At 38.2% G+C, this 20,016-nt stretch overlaps 1 protein-coding gene across 4 annotated transcripts in view; it reads left to right on the forward strand.

The window, feature by feature from the left end:
* The first annotated feature begins 1,005 nt into the window (after positions 1-1,005).
* Positions 1,006-20,016, forward strand: part of HYCC1 (hyccin PI4KA lipid kinase complex subunit 1) — an 84,804-nt gene continuing 65,793 nt past the window's right edge. For all 4 annotated transcript variants that reach the window (XR_014326445.1, XM_082846371.1, XM_082846373.1 and 1 more), the window contains exon 1: positions 1,006-1,159. The gene's annotated coding sequence lies outside the window, so the exon portion shown is untranslated. The remainder of the gene's footprint in view (positions 1,160-20,016) is intronic.

Here is a 20,016-nt window from a genome sequence, read left to right on the forward strand (position 1 = left end):
CTATAGATCTACCCTAATGATTACCTGAAGTTGTTTGCTTGATTCCCTTTCAATATCAAGTAATATATTTTGTTACTTTTTGCTTGTTATTTATGTGTGTGCTATGTTTGAAAAGATCTTGGGGCTTTAGGAGAAGTCCTTCCCCTTTCTTATAAAACTAAAGTGGCTTCCTGTCTTCCAGGTTGAAGGTTCATTTTTCTTCTAATCAATTCTGATTGGACTTGCGAGGGATGTGGTAGGAGGAATCAACAAGGTCGAAACAGAGGAACTATATGTAGGAAATAGTTCAGATGTGCTCAGGTTCCAGTCGTTACATAAAATATTTAGTGTGTATTTGGGAGAAGAGTAGGGAGGGAAGATGAAGAAAAACAAAACAAAACGAAACAGCTCATGGAACGGATATTGTGGAATTGTTTGACTTTTTCCCGACTAAGGCCAAAAGCAATGATATAAGGTGAGAAGAGTTTTTATTACCATTTTGCAAAACGTACATTTTTTTCTCCCCTCCGAGGATTTGATAAAATTTTGATAAATTCTGGTGACTCGAATTACTGGGAAGTAAATCCTCCTGACCAAGAAATTAAGATATCAATTAGTTTCTCTTCTGTGATTACGGTCAACAGCATTCCGAAAGGCTTATTTTCTTCTGGGAGGGCTGTAAATCCTAATGGCTGAGTCCAAGAGACCTTCTCTGATCACTATCGCCTAGTTGTTGCCGCAATCTTAACAGTCAATCATCTCCCCTTGGGTGCCCCGACCACGCCTATTGCTCAGACCTCGCCCACCAAGCAGCCCTCCCTCCCACCTCATGGCTCCGCCCCAGGCCTAGCAAAGGAAGATTCTTACTGGTGGAGAAGTTGCTCTGGTCCCGCCCGGCGGGCGGTGATAGGCCGAGCTGGCGTGGGGCGGTGGCGGTTGGCTGCCTGGGGACGGGTCCCTGGTGTTGCCCGTCAGGGTAGCTGGCGGCAGTGGCGGCTCTCGGGGGTGGGTTGTCAGTCAGTGAGCGGAGGGGGAAGATGGCTCGCGGAGACCCGTTCTGCTAGGAAGAAGGTGGGCAGGTGGTGCTACTTACTCGGGAGAAAGCAGAGCAGCCGCCGTCGCTGTCGCTGCGAGCCAGACAAGTCGAGATTCTGGAGGTGGAGCTTGGAGAGCCGCTCTGGTGAGTCCGGCCGAGCGAACCGCGCCGGGCCCCCAGGGCGGCCGGCGACCTATAACTTTTTTGTCAGGGAGGAGCCGGGGCGAGGCGGCGGCGGGGAGGGCACCGGGACTTTGTCCTCGGAGCGGCGGCTTCGTTGGAGGTAACGGCTCCCGCGCGAGGCGCCGCGGTTGGGCGCGAGACGGTGCTGGGCGCCTGGGGCGTCCGGAGGTCTGGGGAGCGGGACCGGATGGTGGGCTGCGGCCGGCGGCTTCTCGCCCAGAAGTTGGGCGCAGCCCGCCTGCTGCCTGGGCGGTGGCGGCAGCTTTGTGCGCGCGGACTCGGGTCTTTCTCCTTCCCCGGCCAGGAGCCCTCCGACCTCCGGGCGTGACCGGGGTGTAGCCGCCTCGGCCCGACCCGCCGCCCCTCGGCGGGGTTGGCCTGGGGTGGGACCCCGCCACCCCCGCCGCGGCTGACGCTCCGGCCCGACCTCTCCTACCCCTCCCACCCCTCCTACTCCGGCTTGCCACTTCAGCGAGGCTGCCGCTATCCGTTCAGTCTAATGGCCAAAACGGTCACTGTCGCCCCCCTCGTCTTTGAAAGCTGCATTCGCCTCGGTTCCCCCCTCCCCCCCCCAGGTCGGACAGATTCACAAAGCAGCCACGATTCCTTCCTTGGTTATTTACACCGGAGATCTCTTCTTCAGCCCTTGCCCTCTTCTTACTAAGAGTTAGCCCTCTCCTTAGGATGATTCTGACATACTCGAGAATCGTCAGGGTTTTGTCTGAAAATTGTTGCATTGAAAGACCCGTCGAAGTTTGCACGCTTTGGCAAAACTGGGTATCCGCCCTTCGGTGTGCACATGTGTGCGTTGTACCCTCAGAGTTTAGACAGTCCTGATAATTTTTAATTTTGCCCTGGTGCTTTCGTACTCTGCAGAATCTGTTCTCTGATAAATACACTATCACACGCCTGGCAGCCGCTCGGCTCTTCAGGTAGGGGGAGTTTATTCCCCTGGCAGCTTCTACTTATCTCAGAGACGTACTACCGGCAGTCGGGCCAGGCTGTCCTTTGGCAAATTATTTGTCCTTTGGGTCACCCAGTAGTTTGGGGGGCAGGTATGACACCTCTTTGGTTCGTATATCATTTTACAGATTGAAATTTTCAGCTTTTAAAATCTTATCTGCATAAAATCATAAATATTGGTCTAACCTTGAGTCAATGTGATAGTCCTGGGAGGCTTGTTTTCCGTAAGAATATTCTCCTAACATCCATAGATCACCGCCCCGCCGCCGGACCCCAATTTCTAAGCATTTTTTTCTTTAGGTTAATACATTTTAAGTCCAAAGCACCATATTTTTGAAGTGCAGGCAAGAAAGGAAGAAAAAAATCTGTAGGATATGCTTGGTTGGCCAATAGTAGCTTCAAAGTCAGTTATTCTAATAATTCATTTCAACAAAGTGGCAAGGGAGAAAATCATCACCTGTTTTAGAAAATAAACTCTGGATTTGGTGTATTTATCCTTTTTTGATTTACTATAGTTATAACCATAGAGGGATTATAAACCCTCTTAGTTATCAGCATTAACAGGATGTGGATAGCCAGTTGAGGCATTGGCTAGGTCAGTGTGTTACCCCTGCTATGCTTCCTTTCTTTGTTGTATTCCTATTTTATGAAATCTGCTCTTGGTTGCATTTTTAGAGTGGTGTTGTTTTGACAGTCAGAGTTTAAATATATCTCGTAGTCAACTATTTTACTTAGGATCCTGTTGCCTGATATTTATTTTATAATGAATATTAAGAACTCTTTAAAAAATATTAGTATCAAGACCATTTTGGGGGGTATCAAGTTGACATTTTGTAAATAATGGAAATTATGTCAAACATAAAATTTGCACTATTCCAGGCTGAATAGGTGCTAGGGATACAGAAATGAATATCATAACTCTTGTCATCAAGGAATTTACTATGTAATATACAAGACAGATAAGTAAAGTAACAATTATAATACCCTCTGTTAAGTGTGAATAGAGATATGCCTAGTATAGTAAGGGAACAGAGTAGGAGATGGCTAACTCAGCTTGGATGTATATAAAGTCGGGGGCACACAGTAGAGTTTTAAAGTGTGACATAATTTTGCCAAGTGCAGGATGTAAGTGAATAACTTTCCAAGAAGAGAATATAAATATAGTCAGTGAGAAAGCAAGGAGGCATGAGAAACCCTGGTAGTTTAGAGAAGTCATTGTCAGTGACAATTACGAAGTCAGCAATGTTGATGTGACTTGAATGCGGGGGTGAGATGGGGAAATGGTGGAAGATGAGAACAGCGAGAGTGGTAGAGGGCCAGACCAGGGCCGTGTATCCTTGGCTAAGGGGGTTGCGTTGAAAGTGATGGGTAAGAAACCGCTTAATGGATCTGTGTTTTGGATCCTCACTCTGGCAGAGTGAGGTAGAATTTGATAGATGCTGTCACCTCGGGAAAGAAAGGAGGAGGAATCAAGACTGAGGATTTGATTTGGTTCCATTGATTGGAAATGAGGAACACATAGATGGAGGGAAGATGATAAATTCTATTTTGGATATTTTTGAATTTGAGAAAGCTGTGGAATGTTCAGGTGAAGCTGTAGATAGATGTTTGGATCTAGGATGTGAAACTTGTAAAGGAAATCAGGAATAGAGGGAAGAGTGGAGGTTGAATTGAAGAAGCTGCGTTGACTTGGGTATGTTGGAATGACTCAGATTGGGAGTCTTTAGCATAATGAAAGCAGCAGTCAGTGAACAGACAAATAAAAAGCAGATAGGTGGAAGCATAGTGTGAAAGAGAGAAGAGTAGTAGTTAGAAAGGTAGGAAGAATGTCAAGAGGGATGCCAAGGGAGGAGAAATTTTCAAATACAGAGGGAATGGGTCAACAATTTCAAATTCTTTAAAGAGGTGTCAAATAAGGAGAGACTTAAGGGAACAGTAAATTTGTCAGGAGTCCATAGGTGACTTTGACAAGTACAGATTTAGCTGAGTGGTGGTTCAGAAACTAGTCTTCAGAAGATTGAGAAAGAATGGATGATGATAAAGTAGACATGCTTGCCTGAGGCATTTTAAAAAACTGAGGAAGGGAGAGAATGACAGCTATAAAGCAGTGGTTCTCAATCTTACCTACACATTTACAATCTTCTGGGGGAGCTTTTAAGAATCCTGATTTCGGGCTTCCCTGGTGGCGCAGTGGTTGAGAGTCCGCCTGCCGATGCAGGGGGCACGGGTTCGTGCCCCGGTCCGGGAAGATCCCACATGCCGCGGAGCGGCTGGGCCCGTGAGCCATGGCCACTGAGCCTGTGCTTCCGGAGCCTGTGCTCCACAACGGGAGAGGCCACAACAGTCAGAGGCCTGCGTACCACAAAAAAAAAAAAAAAAAAAAAATCCCGATTTCAAGGGGGAACTCGTACCAATTTGGGGAGTGGGACAGGACGCAGACATCCGTATTTATTTCAATAGCTTTATTGAAGTATAATTGGCAAATAATAAACTACACATAGTTAAAGTGTGCAGTTCAGTGTTTAACATGTGTTTATACTCATTAAACCATCACCACAATCAAAATCACCTCCAAAAGTTTCCTAGTGCCCCTTTGTAATCTCTCTCTCTCATCCCCTGAAACCACTGATACACTTTTTGTTACTATAGGTTAGTTGCATAGATATTTTAAAGCTCCCTAGATAATTCTATAGCCATAGTTGAAACTGCTGTGGAGGGATATGGGTTGAAGAGATATTATGCTTGATTTTTTTATATGCATAAGGAAAGTGAGAAGATATTAGGAAAGATATCTATTGGAACTAAGTCCCTGAGGAGATAGAAGTCGATGGAATTTAGAGCTTTGACTGGTAAGAAAGGAAGACAATTCTGGAAGCAACATCTCTAACAAAGAATATGTTATTAAAGATAGTATTTTTTGTTGTTGTTATCAGCATCAAAGTTGTCATCACGTAATATCAAGATTAGTTCTATGAAGTACTCAAAAACAATTAGCATCTTAATATTATTAAAATGAATGCCCCTCAGAAAAACCCCTTAAATGCAACCTGAGACCCCTGGCACCACCATGTAATGCTTTGTCATTTTTTTGGAGGGGAGCAGATGGAATTAACAGTTTGACTATTGCTTATTGTTAAGAGCCAAGTACTACTAGAATCTTTTTGGCCCTCTCAGAGTTAGGCTGCATATCTGCACTGTGGAAAGAGAACATTTAACATTTACAAATCTCCTGTTTAAAGTATTTTTGTTCAGAAGAAATCTTGCTTGCTTGCCCTTTGGACATATGCCTTTTAAATACATTGGAGAAGAAAATCCTTCTTCTGCGTCCCAAATGAGACAGAGAAGAGTTGTGATTAGAAGTTGTCAAAGGCCCACACTTTGGGACTTCCCTGGTGGCACAGTGGGTAAGACTCCACACTTGCAATGCAGGGGCCCCGGGTTTGATCCCTGGTCAGGGAACTAGATCCCACATGCATGCCGCAACTCAGAGTTCTCATGCCACAACTAAGGAGCCCACGTGCTGCAACTAAGGAGCTGGTGAGCCTCAGCTAAGGAGCCTACCCGCCACAACTAAGACCTGGTGCGACCAAATAAATAAATATTAAAAAAAAAAAAAAAAGGCCCACAGTTTGTATCCTGAGAAAGGTAATTCTACCCCCCCATCCTACCCCACTCCCCCATTCCACTTTTTCTTTTTCTTTTTTTTTAAATTTCTGCCTCAGGTTTTGGATGTAGGCAAAAGCTGAGCCCCACTGGTTCTGAGGTCCAGGGTTTGTTCTTCACTCTTGTTTCTTACCTTTGGCAGGGGGCTGAAAGCAAATGGTTAATATCTAAATATTATTTGACATTGCACTTGAGCATAAATAAAGGTGGGGTGAAAATTTTTGTCTGATTATTTCCTAGAGTTCTGAAAATTTCTTTCATTGTGATTAAAGTATAAAAGTATGATCAGACCTAGAGAGGGTAGGCATCCCTAGTTTTGGTGCAGCCTAAAAGAGTGGGACTATCAATGTTAACATGATTTTGGATACTATTGTTACTATATTCAAAGCAATATTGTAAACATTCTGTATTTTCTTAATTACTAATGTAATACATAATAATTGTAGGAAATTTGGAAAATTTAGGAAAGCATAAATGATAAATAACATAATACCTTCACCCATTGATAATCATTATTAATACTTCGGTGAATATCCTTATAGGTCCTTTTTAATGGGATTTACTCTTTTTTTTTTTTAACAAAAAACGCCCCCATGTTGTAAATACTCTTTTTCTGTTGTTGTTGTTCATGCTGTTCTGTTTCTAGCTTACTTTTACATAATTGAATGAATACTTACCCGAGTCAATAAAGCATTATTTTTTTACAACATAACATCATTTTAAATGTGTGGCTAATATTCCAGCATATGGATTTACCATTATTTATTTAACCAGCATTTCAATTGTTAAAAATTTAAACTCTTTCCAATAATTCTGAATGAATCATGTAGCAGTTAGCTTCTTGATGGATTATTCATTGCCCATATCTTTATTTACTTAAGACAAATTCTGAAATCAAAAGGTATCATATTTTAATTATTTTTGATATTAATAGACTGCCTTCCAGAAAGCTTTAATTAATATTCATTTTTGTTAATTGTGCTTGAGAATGCCAGCAACCTCTCCATATTAAAAATCTGCCATTTTGATATGAAGAGTTGTATCTTCTATAAATTTTTTTGTTTCATTGGTTATTAGTTATTTAAAATATTTGTATTTTTTGTGAATTATCTATTACTGTACTTTGTTTATTATGATATAAAGATATGATATGGAGACTTTTAAAAACTGAGTTATGAGAGCTCTTTGTGTATAAAACTATTAGACGTTGGTCAAATTACAATGAAAATAATTTCTCCAGTTTGTCATTTGCATCCTAATTTTGTTTTTGGTGTGAATTTTTTCTTTTTAAACAGATTTTTAACATTTAGTGTAGTTAAATCTGTCAAATTTTTCTTTTATGGCATCTGCCTGCTTAGAAAAGCCTTCTTGCATTCCCAAATTATATAAGTAATTACCTCTATTTCCTTATATTACTTTCAGAGTTTTAAAAAACATTTACATCTTTAATCTATTTGGAATGTATTTTGAGGTAGAGTGGCAAGTCAATTATTTTAATACTATTTACTGAATAATTATCTTTCCCCAGAGGTTTTAAATGCTGTCTTTTTAATATACCAATTCATGATTTTTTTCTAGGTTTTCTATTCTGCTTCATTGGGCTATATTTTTTGCTCCAGTAACTCCAAACAGTTCTAATTATTAATAACTTTTTAATGTATCTTACTATAAGGTTGTGTGAATTCCTATTATCTTTTTCAAAACATTTTCAGCATTTCTCATATATTTTTTTCAGATTGCCTCTAATTCAATTTATTAAGACCCTGAAAGAACCCAATTGGAATTTCTAAACTAATTTTTTAGAGATAGCTGTGATATCTTTACAATATTTTCATCATTTCTTCAAGTCATCTTTTATGACTCAGTGTTTTGTAGTTTTCATGTGGTTCTGCCTATTTTTAAAGTTGATTTTTGGTATTTTAAAGCTTGTTGTTGCTATTGTGAGTGGAGTAGTTTTTCAATGTATTTTAAAGAGGATTGCATCTTTCTCGTGGAACATAGAAAAGTTGGTGACTTGTGTATACTGTTTTCTAACTGGTTATTTTACAAAATTCTTAATTCTAATAGTTTTTTATTGGATTTTGTAATAAGGCAGTTATAGCCTTTGTAAATGATGATAATTTTGTTTTCTTGCCAGTATTTAACCCTTTCTTTTTAAAAAAATTACACTGATCAGAATATCTAGAAGACTGTTAAATTATAGTAGTGAATAGTGAGCATCTTTGGCTCATTTCTCATTTGAATGACTGCCTTTACGGTTTCACAGTTGTGTATTCTTTTTGACAATTTTTTTTAGTATGTTAAGGAAATAGTCTTCTATTCCCCTTTTTTGGAGTTGAGGTTAAATTGGAAAAATATATTAAATTTGATCACATACTCTCATAATGTATATTGAGATAATTATATGGTTTTTCTTCTTTTACCTATTGGTTGATGAATTATATTAGATTTCCTAGTGGATTTCACCAATTTTGTCTCTTTGGAATAAAGGCAACTTGATAATAGCATACCTCTTTAAAGCTACATTTGGTTGCTCTGTAAGATCTCTAATGTTCTTTTTGTATTACCTTTTTGAGGTTTTGGTTTCTGAATATGCTAGCTTTGTAAAATAGAGAGAGAGAGATAGAGAGAGAGAAGTGTTCCATCTTTTTATAAGCTCTGGCAATCTCTTCTTTGATGGTCTGAAATAGTTTAGCTATAAAAATGTCTAGGTCTTTTTGGATTAAATACAACTTGTTGAGATTTTAATACCTGCTACTTTCTAAGTACTTTGCATAATTAATTTCATTTAACTGTGCACAGCTTTGCAAGATAACTATTATTATCCTTATTCTACAGATAAAGAAACTGAGACTCAGAGAGATTAAGATACTTGTACAAGAGCAACAGCTAGTTAGTGGTAGAGAGAGTTTAAACTCAATTCCTATCTGATGCCATGATTCATGATTTTTAATCAGTACCCTAATTTTTTCCTAATCAGGACTCTTTCCTTATTCTCTCTTACTGAGAAGTAAACTTAATTATTTTATTTGAGTGTCTTATTAAGTGTTTTCCTCTTTGTCCAATTAATTTCAGTTTTTGGTAACCCTATCTTAATTATTACTGGTTTGTTCTGTTTTGCAATCGTATCTTCAGCTGTTTTAACAAATACAGCCCAGTATGGTTATGACAGAAGATACTGGAATGGGAATGGGATGATAGTTATTTAATGCACTTTATATAATTCATGTTTTAATTTGTCAGGTGTTCAAGATCAACTTGCATTCCTGAATCCTCTTTTACCTTGTAAGGAATATTAAGCGCAACACATCAAGGAGCTTTGGAAATAGTACTTTTCCATTCTAGTTTAAACATTTGTCACTGTTGAAGCTTGCATCAGGGTAGCCTTTTAGTAGTAAATGTTAAATGATATTTGTTTGGTGTGTGCTTTCTGGAACAAAGAGTCTTTTGATTAGAGGATGAACATTAGTTGCTTTCTCATATAAATGCATAAGCATTCATTCAGTTATTTGCACTAGACCTAGTGAAAACATTATATGTGAGCTCTTAAACTGTGCAATGAAAATTATTTGAGGTTTCAGGTATTGGAAGATATACATCCTCTTCTGTAGAGGAACTTACAGGCTTGGAAATTAAAGAGAATAATGTAAGCCTTAAAAGTGCTTAAGTTGGGCAAGCAATGTAAACTCTGTTTCTATCTTTTTGAGCTCCTCTGTTATTTTTTTCCCCCTTTAGATGTAAGTAACATTTAATTAATTCAATTAGGGTATTGGTTCTAATCAACATACACAGACTGTACTCCCCACCTCCACTAATGGGGGGCAGAAGAAGCTGCCAGTCTGACCTGGCACATAACATGCTCTTTGGATCTAAATGTCAAAGTTCCTGTTGATTTGTTAATCCATAGATATTATTGTGGTGGACGGAGTGACCACACAGTCCTCAAAGCAGTGCACACTTTAGTAGTTGAGAAGAGGGAGAGACTGTTTTGGGAAATTATGAAACTTTGAGTGGGTCTGGATAAAGGAATGTAGAGGAAGGTGAAAGTATTTTAGAAATGGGTGGGGGGAGATGCATCAACTAAGTATGAAAGGTAGAAATGTGCAAATCGAATAGACTGTTAGAGAAGTATGGAAAATCAGAAGAATGGGTTACATGGGTGATAGAAACAGAATATTGAAGTCAGTGAAGTCTTCTCAGTAGAGTTTCAGAAAGGAAGATGCTTGTGGCAAGGTTAAAGAGAAGGAATGAGTATTGAGAGAGAACCAATAGAATTGTCATTTTTGAGGTCATGGAGAGTATATGATGAGAACCAAATGTATACTGTAAAGGGGGTTAAGGAATAAATTGGTGGTGAAATAATTGGAGGCAGTGGCAGTAGATAAGGCTACTAAATCAGAAAGCTAATCAGTGAAGAATAAATAAGGATGAAAGTAACTGGAGGGCATTAGAAGCTAATGAAGCTTCTCTCCCTGTTCTATCCCTCCCCCCACCCCCTCCCCACAGATCCTGAAAAGCATTTTGTCCAACTGAATGAAGTGCAAATTGTCCAATTGAAAATATTTTGTTAGTGATAATTTGAACTATCATTGAGCATCTGTGGTGTGGCAGTGCTTTAGTTGTATTATTTTTAATCCCTAGAACATTCCTGTAATACAGATGTTATCACCTACTTTTCACAGTGGACGAAAGTGAGAAAGTTTAAGTAATTTGCTGGAAAGTGGGCATGGTTTTTTTTGACTCTTCATTATGCCATGCTTCTTCTTCTGTTTATTGAGCTGTGTTAAAACACTTGGGAACATTGTAAAGCAACTATATTCCTATAAAATTAATTTAAAAAAAACACTTGGGGAAGGAGTGGTTGTAAAAGGAATATAAGGTAGGATTCCTCTCCTTATAGAAAGGAGTGGAAGAGAAATTTTAGTTATGTTTGCTGTAATTTGTGTTAACTATATTTTCTATTTAAAATGTTTTATAAAAGGATTCCTTTCAATAAGCTCCTCTACCATATGTATAATACTTAAATTTTATCTAGAGATGAAATGTTCTTTTTTATCCATGATAATGATTGGTTGAGGGGAAAAGAAGTACAATCCAAGAAAGATGACGTCTAGAAAAGTCAGGATATGGGAATTCCCTGGCATTCCAGAGGTTAAGACTCAACTCTGTCACTGCCGAGGGTGCAGGTTCAGTCTCTGGTCGGGGAACGAAGATCCCACAAGTTGTGCGGCGCAGCCAAAGGGAGAAAGAAAAAAAAAAAAGGCAGTGTATGAATTGTTCTTTTCACTGTGAGAGCTACAAGTATGTTATACAATTTTCGGTAGCACCTCAGAAAGTTTAGCTTCTTCATGGAAATCATACTGAGCTTGTCACAAGATGGTAATCAGGGCAGATATTTTTCATGACACCAGATTATAAAGCTTCAGAGTTTATTGTAGTATAATGTGATTTATTGAATTTGGATTCCATCAGTCAGGAATAGGTTATTGGTGACAGAGTCCAAACAGATGTTTAATTTTCTGTTATAAACCCTTTCTTTGGAAGGAATGCATAACTGAAAAGAAATACTTAAACTACTTTAGGGATTAAACATCCTCACAGGACTTTCAAGTACTTTGAGAGGAACCAACATAGAAATTTTTGCTGTACTAATTTTAGTTTCACATTCAGCTGCAAAGCAACATCTAAGTTACATTTTGCTATACTAGTATAAGACTTAATATTATTAAAAACTTTATTTAGAGGATTTCCCTGGTGGCACAGTGGTTAAGAATCCACCTGCCAATGCAGGGGACACAGGTTCGATCCCTGGTCCGGGAAGATCCCACATGCTGTGGAGCAACTAAGCCCATGCACCACAACTACTGAGCCTGAGCTCTAGAGCCTGTAAGCCACAACTACTGAAGCCTGCGTGCCTAGAACCTGTGCTCCACAGCAAGAGAAGCCACCACAATGAGAAGCCCAAGCACCGCAACGAAGAGTAGCCCCTGTTTGCCACAACTAGAGAAAGCCTGCGCACAGCAACGAAGACCCAATGCAGCCAAACAAAACAAAACAAAACTTTATTTAAAAAGTAATTTTATAATTCAGCCTCTGCTAAAACAAATTGACTGTGACCCCAGTTAGTATGAATCAACATGATCATACTGGGACCTCCCTGGTGGCGCAGTGGTTAAGAATCTGCCTGCCAGGGCTTCCCTGGTGGCACAGTGGTTGAGAGTCTGCCTGCCGATGCAGGGGACGTGGGTTCGATTCCTGGTCTGGGAAGATTCCCACATGCCGCGGAGCAACTAAGCCCATGCGCCACAGCTACTGAACCTGCTCTCTACAGCCCGTGAGCTACAACTACTGAGCCCATGTGCTGCAATTACTGAAGCCCGCACGCCTAGAGTCCTTGCTGCGCAGCAAGAGAAGCCACCATAATGAGAAACCTGCGCACCACAACAGAGAGTAGCCCCTGCTCTCCGCAAGCCCACGCGTAGCAACAAAGACCCAGTGCAGCCAAAAATAAATAAATGAAAAAACAAAACAAAACAAAAAAATGATCATATGGAACTATTTATTTCATCTTTGGTTACTATAATTTTTTAAACCAAGAAAAACAACTGTGTTAATAGGATCCACTGAGTTTCTGATTGAGACAAACCAAATAGAATTTTGTAGTGTAGTTAAGATTTGTTGCTTTTGTTATTATGGCTCTTTTATTATTATGTTGCTTTTATTATTATGGCTGTATTATTTTGGCTCTATTACATTACCACCATTAACTGTTTACTTGCATTTTTTCATTGTACCCTCCCTTTGTCTGCACATTTTCTAATTGAACATCTGAACTTCTGTTGGCAGATGTCATTAATGGTTGAGCATCTCATTCCAAGTTTTGAAAGGGCAGTGACTCACCCTAAGACATCAACCCAACCCATGAGTCACTTGGAATTTGGTTCTCCTAACATTTCTCTCTTCTTTTGTCTCCAACATTAGAGAAGGGAAAACTGCCGTGTAGAATGCAAAAAACTTTAAAGGAATTAAAATAGAGCTGTGCTTTAAAAAGTGTATTTCTATATGCTATCATTTTGGGGAAAGAGAGAGGAAAGAGAGGTGAATGATAGCAAAATGATTGCAAGATAATATTTACATTGGACTTTCTTCAACATTCCTCCTCATTTTCCTCATAGCATTTGTTTTTATTTGCTTATACCCTGATTTGCCTTGATTTGTTTCAAAAGGGATTAAAGGACACTCACTTCTGCTGTGTTTTAGGTTTACTTGTTTCCCCTAATAGACTGTGAATCCCTCAAGTCAGCGACTATGTCATACTCATTTTTGTAAATCTATCACCTAGGACATAGAAGACATTTAATAGTTCATAACTAAATGGATGATATTTAAGCGCCTCTAGTACAAGAGAAGAGAGGTTAATCGCTGCAGTCCTAGTTAATTGCATGCAGCTTTGATGGCGTTCATGGACTGAGTTGTGTCTGTTCCCCCACCCCGTTCCTAATCCCCAGTACCTCAGAATGTAACCATATTTGGAGATAGGGTCTTTATAGAGGTACAAATTAAGTTAAAATGAAGTAATTAGGGTAGCTTCTAATCCAGCGTGACTGGTGTCCTTTTAAGAAGAGGAAATTTGGATATGACTTTACAGATGGAAGATAATGTGAAGGCACAAGGAGAAGATGGCTGCAAACCAAGGAGAAAGGCCTGGAACAGAACCTTTCCTTAACGGCTCTCAGCAGGAATCAACCCTGCTGACACCTTGATTATTAGACTTCTAACCTCTGGAACTGTGAGAAAATAATGTCTATTGTTTAAGCCACTCATTCTGTGGTACTCTGTTACAGCAACCCTAATAAACTAATACAGCTGGCTTGTATGCTTGGCTGTAGCAAAATTTGATACCCTTAATTTGCCTATCTCCAAGGAACAATTTGCTACCCTCTATGTCAAAACCTTAGAACTTTTTACTCTTCCCCCAGGCAAGACATGGGAAAGAGATATTTGTGTGGCTTAAGGGAGAAAGTAATAACTATACATCTCAAATAAATAAATAAATAAATAAATAAAAATAAACAATAACTATTTGTCTCCTTTCACCTTCCTACCCATACAGTCAATGGCAAGCAGCTAGCTTATTCTCTAGTTCAACTGAATTTGTTTGGCTTGGCACGGAGGAAGTGTTTATGAGTTATTTGTGTTTAAGTGTTCAAGAGCTGCCTCGAAACCTGGTTGCTTTTTCAAAGTATGGAGATGGAAGAGGAAGACTGAATAAAATAGTTATTGTGACGTTAATTTGAACTAATTGCTTGCGCATAATCTCAGCAACATTACTTTGCCTGTGTTATAATCAACAGGGCAGAGCATTGTGTCTTTTATAGTGTTTTGTGACACTTAGTTGAAAGAGAAGATTTTGGACGTGTACAAAACAAGAACACTTGCTCTATCATCATTTGGAAGTAGTTTACCAGACTACTGAGAATAGGGTAAACTAAATTAACTAGCAAACTGAATAAAGCTCTCAGTCCTGGAGTTAAAAAAAAAATTGTTTGCCATAAAGCAAAACAAAACAAACAGCAAAACCCTCCAATTTATGGGCAAGTAGGAATTTTAACCTGATTTTGGCATTTAAGCTTCAGTCACATCCACACAGTCTAGAGCACCCTTGTTAACAGCCTGTAGTTACTGTGGTAAATACCAGTGATACAGTTTCTCATCCCCTTTCTTTTCCTTCATTCCAGTTGTTGAGAAAAATACTGAAACCAAGAATTTTCTCAAAGTCACTTGCTAACAAGTGGCAGAGCTGGATCTCATTGTAAATTGAAGACTTTTGCTCTGTTACCCTACCATGTTTTACTATGGCCCTGTAGTTCTCAACCTGGCTGCCAAACAGAATCACCCATGTAATTTATTTTCCCCTACCAATTTATTTTGAGATGAAAATATTCTAGTTTTCTGTTTAGAATGAAAATATTAAGAAGGAAAGACTAAAAGAGTAAATTATTCATGAAACAGTATGCTATAAACTTTGAACTGTTGTGTGCTGGGGGTAGGGATTGTTGATAGCATGAAGAGTGATTGAGAATGGGGACTCTAGAGTTGGGCTGCTTGGATTCTAAATCTAACTCACTTACTTGCTAGTGTGTGACATTGGACAAGTTATTTCTTTAAGCTTCAACTTCCTTTTTTTTGTGAAATGGAGATTATATTAATTTACCATTTAGGAAGTCTGTGAGGATTAAATGAAAATTCCCATAAAGCACTTAACAAAGTGCCAGACACATAAGTGCTTGAGAAATGTTAATCGTTATAACAATATCATCCCTGGACGTCTATTGTTGACACATTTGACTCACACTGTTTTCTAGACTGTATTCCCAGTGATGCCAGTTGTGTCTGGACCATAAAGGATCTAATGGGCAAATACACTTGGGAAAATATTTCATTCTAAATAGCTTTCTTGGAGACTCATTAACACAGATATAGCATATTAAAAGGCTCTGACGAGGGGCTTCCCTGGTGGCGCAGTGGTTGAGAGTCCGCTTGCCGATGCAGGGGACACGGGTTTGTGCCCCGGTCCGGGAAGATCCCACATGCCGCGGAGCGGCTGGGCCCATGAGCCATGGCCGCTGAGCCTGCGCGTCCGGAGCCTGTGCTCCTCAACAGGAGAGGCCACAACAGTGAGAGGTCCGTGTGTCGCCAAAAAAAAAAAAAAAAAAAAAAAGGCTCTGACGAGTCCTTTGATCAAAAAGAAAGAAAACTCTAACTTTCTTGAATAGTTAAATTTTAATAGGGAAAGCCTTTTCTTCTTTGGTACAACTGTTAATATCTTTTAGAACGGTTTGTTTTTGTTTGTTTGGTTTTTTTTTTTTTTTTGGCTGTGTTGGGTCTTCGTTGCTGCGCGCAGCTTTCTCTAGTTGCGGCGAGCGGGGGCTACTCATCATTGAGGTGCGTGGGCTTCTCATTGTGGTGCCTTTTGTTGCAGAGCATGGGCTCTAGGTGCACGGGCTTCAGTAGTTGTGGTGCACGGGCTTCAGTAGTTGTGGTGCACGGGCTTAGTGGCTCCCCTGCATGTGGGATCTTCCTGGACCAGGGATCGAACCTGTGTCCCCTGCATTGGCAGGTGGATTCTTAACCACTGCACCACCAGGGAAGTCGTAGAACAGTTCTAACAATAGTTTAGGAAGCACTGCCTAAACTATTTATACTGCGTTTACCTGGTTTAGTGAATTAATAAGGATAGTGATCTTTTTATTTTCCCCAGTTATTTGTACTCTACAATAACAATATGATGTATAGTTGGAAGGAGCCAGGAGTTTGGGATTCTAGTAGAATTTCTGTAACTACCTAGGAGAGTGATCTTGTATTTAGCCTGTATATGTGCCTTTTAAAAGTAACAAAATAAATGAGGAAAATGACTGTAAACAGCTGGTTATATGAAAGATTTGTCATTGAAATAACTTGCCTGTTAGATTTGACTTTTTTCAGCCTTAGTACCAACTGTCATACAACCAGCCTTGCAAATAAGTTATAGGAATAGGAGCTATGTTCCTGATCAAGTCCCTGATATCAAATTCATTATAGAAATAGTCACCAACAAAACTACAGAAGCTTTGAGAAATCTGGTTAAAAATAATTCCTTGACAAGTTCAAATTCTGTACATGGTTAAGAAGTTGAGGTTTGGGTTTCTTTTTTTTTTTAACATACTTAATTTAGATTACTTTGTCACATTCTGATGTTTGTAGCCTAACTTAAATAAAAAATAATAAAATCTATCCTCAAATAGAGATCATTTTTAACATACAGAAATCTGTTGCATTTCTTTACACTAACAATGAAATATCAGAAAGGGAAAGTTAAAAAAAATTCATTTTAAAATTGCACAGGAATTTTAAGGAATCTTTTCCTTAAAAGATTTTATTTTATGAAAAGATTTTATTTTATGAAAAGATTCCTCCTTAAGGAATCTTTTCATAAAATAACATTTCATAATCTTTTCATAAAATAACATTTTATGAAACTTTTTTCATTTCACCTGCATTGCCAACATCTCTTCATATCGTATCCATAGCAGCAAACTTTAATACTTGCACGTTTGAAATGTAAAATATGATTTGCCTACTGAATGGCAAAATTCGTATAGGTAAGATCAGATTGGGGATTAACGTTGAGGTAGAATAAAAAAATTAATTGTCATGTGGGACAGTTATTTATAATTAATATGATTGTCTGTCTAGAGTATTTCAGATAATAGACTGAAGAACTATTGGAACTTTGGATAAATATTTCAGTAGGATTATTAGAAATGAAATAAACCAAATGCATAGGAAAACAATGGCTTTCCTAAATACTTGAAATAAGCAGTTACAATTAAAAAGAAAAAAACGTAAAGTGTAATAAAAAGAGCTCATTTGTTATAGCAGTATAAATTAAACCCTATTAGATAACAAAATGCACAAGTAACCTTAGACCCAGCAATGTTCTTTCTTGAGTCTGTCCTATAGAAGTACTTGCAGAAATACAAGAAAATTTGTCACAGCATTGTTCAAATAGAAAAATTGGAAAAAAACGTTTTAAAGGGCTGGAAAAATTTCAAAAAAGGGAAATGCGTGTAACTTAATAGATTTAGCTAAAATTGTAATAGTCAGTGTTTTTTTCCCCCACAAAAACCTGATTTCTCTGAATGTGTCCTATGGTGTTTTAGTTATCTGTTACTGTGTAACAAATTACCCCAAAACCAAGTGGCTTAAAAATAACAAAGATGTATTTTTCTCATGATTTTATGGGTTGACTGGGTTCAGCTGGCAGTTTTGCCTTTGCATGGCTAAAAGCAGTCTAGCTGAAATCACTGTGCAGCTGCATTCATGTGGGAGCTTGGCTGTGTCTGAAATCCCCAAGATGGCCTCTCATCCTCCAAGGCCTTTCTTCACATGGCTTCTCATTCACATGTCTATCCCTGAGCTTTTACAGCATGGTGGCTACCTTCTAAAAGGGTATTTCAAGAGGACATGCCTGAGATGCAAACTTGTATTAAGCCTCTGCTGGCATCACGTTTGGTAAAGGCCACTGGTCAAAACAGGTCACATTGCCGAGCCCAGCATCAGTGTGGGAGAGGACTACACAAAGGTGTAAATGGTAGGAAGGGTTGTTTGTTGAAGGCCATAAATATAATAGTAATAGTCTACCTCACATGAAGAAAAATGTCCAGGATATAGTAGATGGAAAAAGATCAAGTCTCTGTGTAGAGTGATTGCATTTTAGGGGGGAGAGGGGAAATCAAAACACAAATTGACCATCATATCATATCAGTTGGAATGCAGAAGCAGTTATAAAGATCCAATTATGTTCTATTCAGCCAAGACATTAAAGAAATTTGCAAAAATGTGGAACAGAACCACTCTTCTCAATAATTTTTTTGTTTAGGGATTATTAAAAATAAAAATATGTTGATATATAATAGGTTTATTATTGTAATAAAATTTAAAATTTTATCATTAAAAATTTCAAATATGATTGAAATGTCAGTAAATATATCCACCATAAACAAAACCTCTTTGGGATTCTCAATAATTTTTAAGAGTAAGGAGTTTTGAGAACTGCTGATTATATATTGATGGTATATGCATAGAAAAAAATTTGAAATAATACAAAATAGTACAACAGTGCTTTCCTTTGAAGAGTGAGATAGCAACAGTGAGATGGATGAACATTTCTTTTAATTATGTGGAAAAGATTTAAGTGGAGCAATGAAAGAAAACTCCAGCAAAGAAAGATATTAGTGGAGATGGGAGATTAATGTTCTATGAAAGTGTTTATACTTTTTTGGTTTGTTTTCTTAAAGGAAATTTTGTAATTTTTTTATAGTTTTGTAATAAGCAGAACCGGGTTTTACACTCTACATTGTTGATTTTGTGTATTTTGCCTAATTTTATCATGATTCTAGTACTTGTAATTATTCCTGTAGAAAATATAGGGTGCCGTCTTGATTCATTTTCCCCCTCAGCTATGCTTCTCCCTTCCGTTGTCATCTGGATTACAGCCTCCTGTGGACACAGATCATATTTTACTGTTCTTTTCAAAGTAATAGAAACACTTTGTATTATACTCAGTAGGCACTCAAGGACTTGTTGAATTATTAACGTTGCAATTTGAATATATAGTAATATTGATTTTTTGCATGTATAAAAATATTAAGTGAGTTATACACATGATCGATTCTCATCCTATGTCTATTTTTGCCAAGTCTTGTTCTTTTTTGTTCCGACTCTGACCCTGCCTGCCCTACAGTCTGGGTAAATTGTATGAACTAGACAGGGGATGTGTAACTAATTTGTATCAACTTGAGGTCCTGGTCTAGTGAATATGTAAAAAGCAGTACTGATCACTATACCACTTACTTATTACTTATACAATAATCATGTCAATGAATGATATTGAGGTAATTTTTGTAGTTTGAAACTTTTATAATCTGTCAACATAAACTTTACAATTTGTGTCTTAGTTATCATGGTTTCATGGACTTTGATTTACTGAAGTAATACTTGAATCATTCAGTATATACTGTAATTATATTTTATAAAAGATGCTACAAACATTTTGGAAAATCTTATTTCAGCCAATAATTGCTCTTGTAGATTTATACCCAATATTAAATTTGAAATAACTCAGTTTCTGATACTTCTGTTTTTAAAGAAATGCATAACTTAACTTAGTCAACTCTTTAGAATTCTTGTAAAATTCTAGTAATATTTTCTAAGTCAAGGTCAATCAATCAATCTTTAAACCAATCAATCAGGCGATGCTGTTGTGGCTTATAGATGCAGTGCCATAGTTCTCTCCTGACAGTTTTCCTTGCTACCCATATACTTCATCAGCCTAGGCTCTGAGTTTTTCCTGGGTAGGTTGTAAAAAACAGGAGTAAAAGGAAGATATAGTAGAGAAGAAAAGCATACAGACTTGGAGGTTGGAGTGGCATGATGCATTTTGGAGAATAGCAGTAAGTAAAATTTAGATAGGTAAATTATGGCTGTATTATAAGGGGAGCTTGAGGTAGAAGATCTGATATGTATGATGTAGAAAAGTGTCATAGTATGTTTCAGGAGAAAATCAGTGTTTGGCAGTAATGCATATGGTGTCCTGGAGAAGAAACAGAAGCGGGAAGGCTGTGTGAACTGAGCCTGCAGAGGCAATAAAG

This window comes from Leucopleurus acutus (genome assembly GCF_964270905.1).
Source record: "Leucopleurus acutus genome assembly, chromosome: 9".
Taxonomy (NCBI): domain Eukaryota; kingdom Metazoa; phylum Chordata; class Mammalia; order Artiodactyla; family Delphinidae; genus Leucopleurus; species Leucopleurus acutus.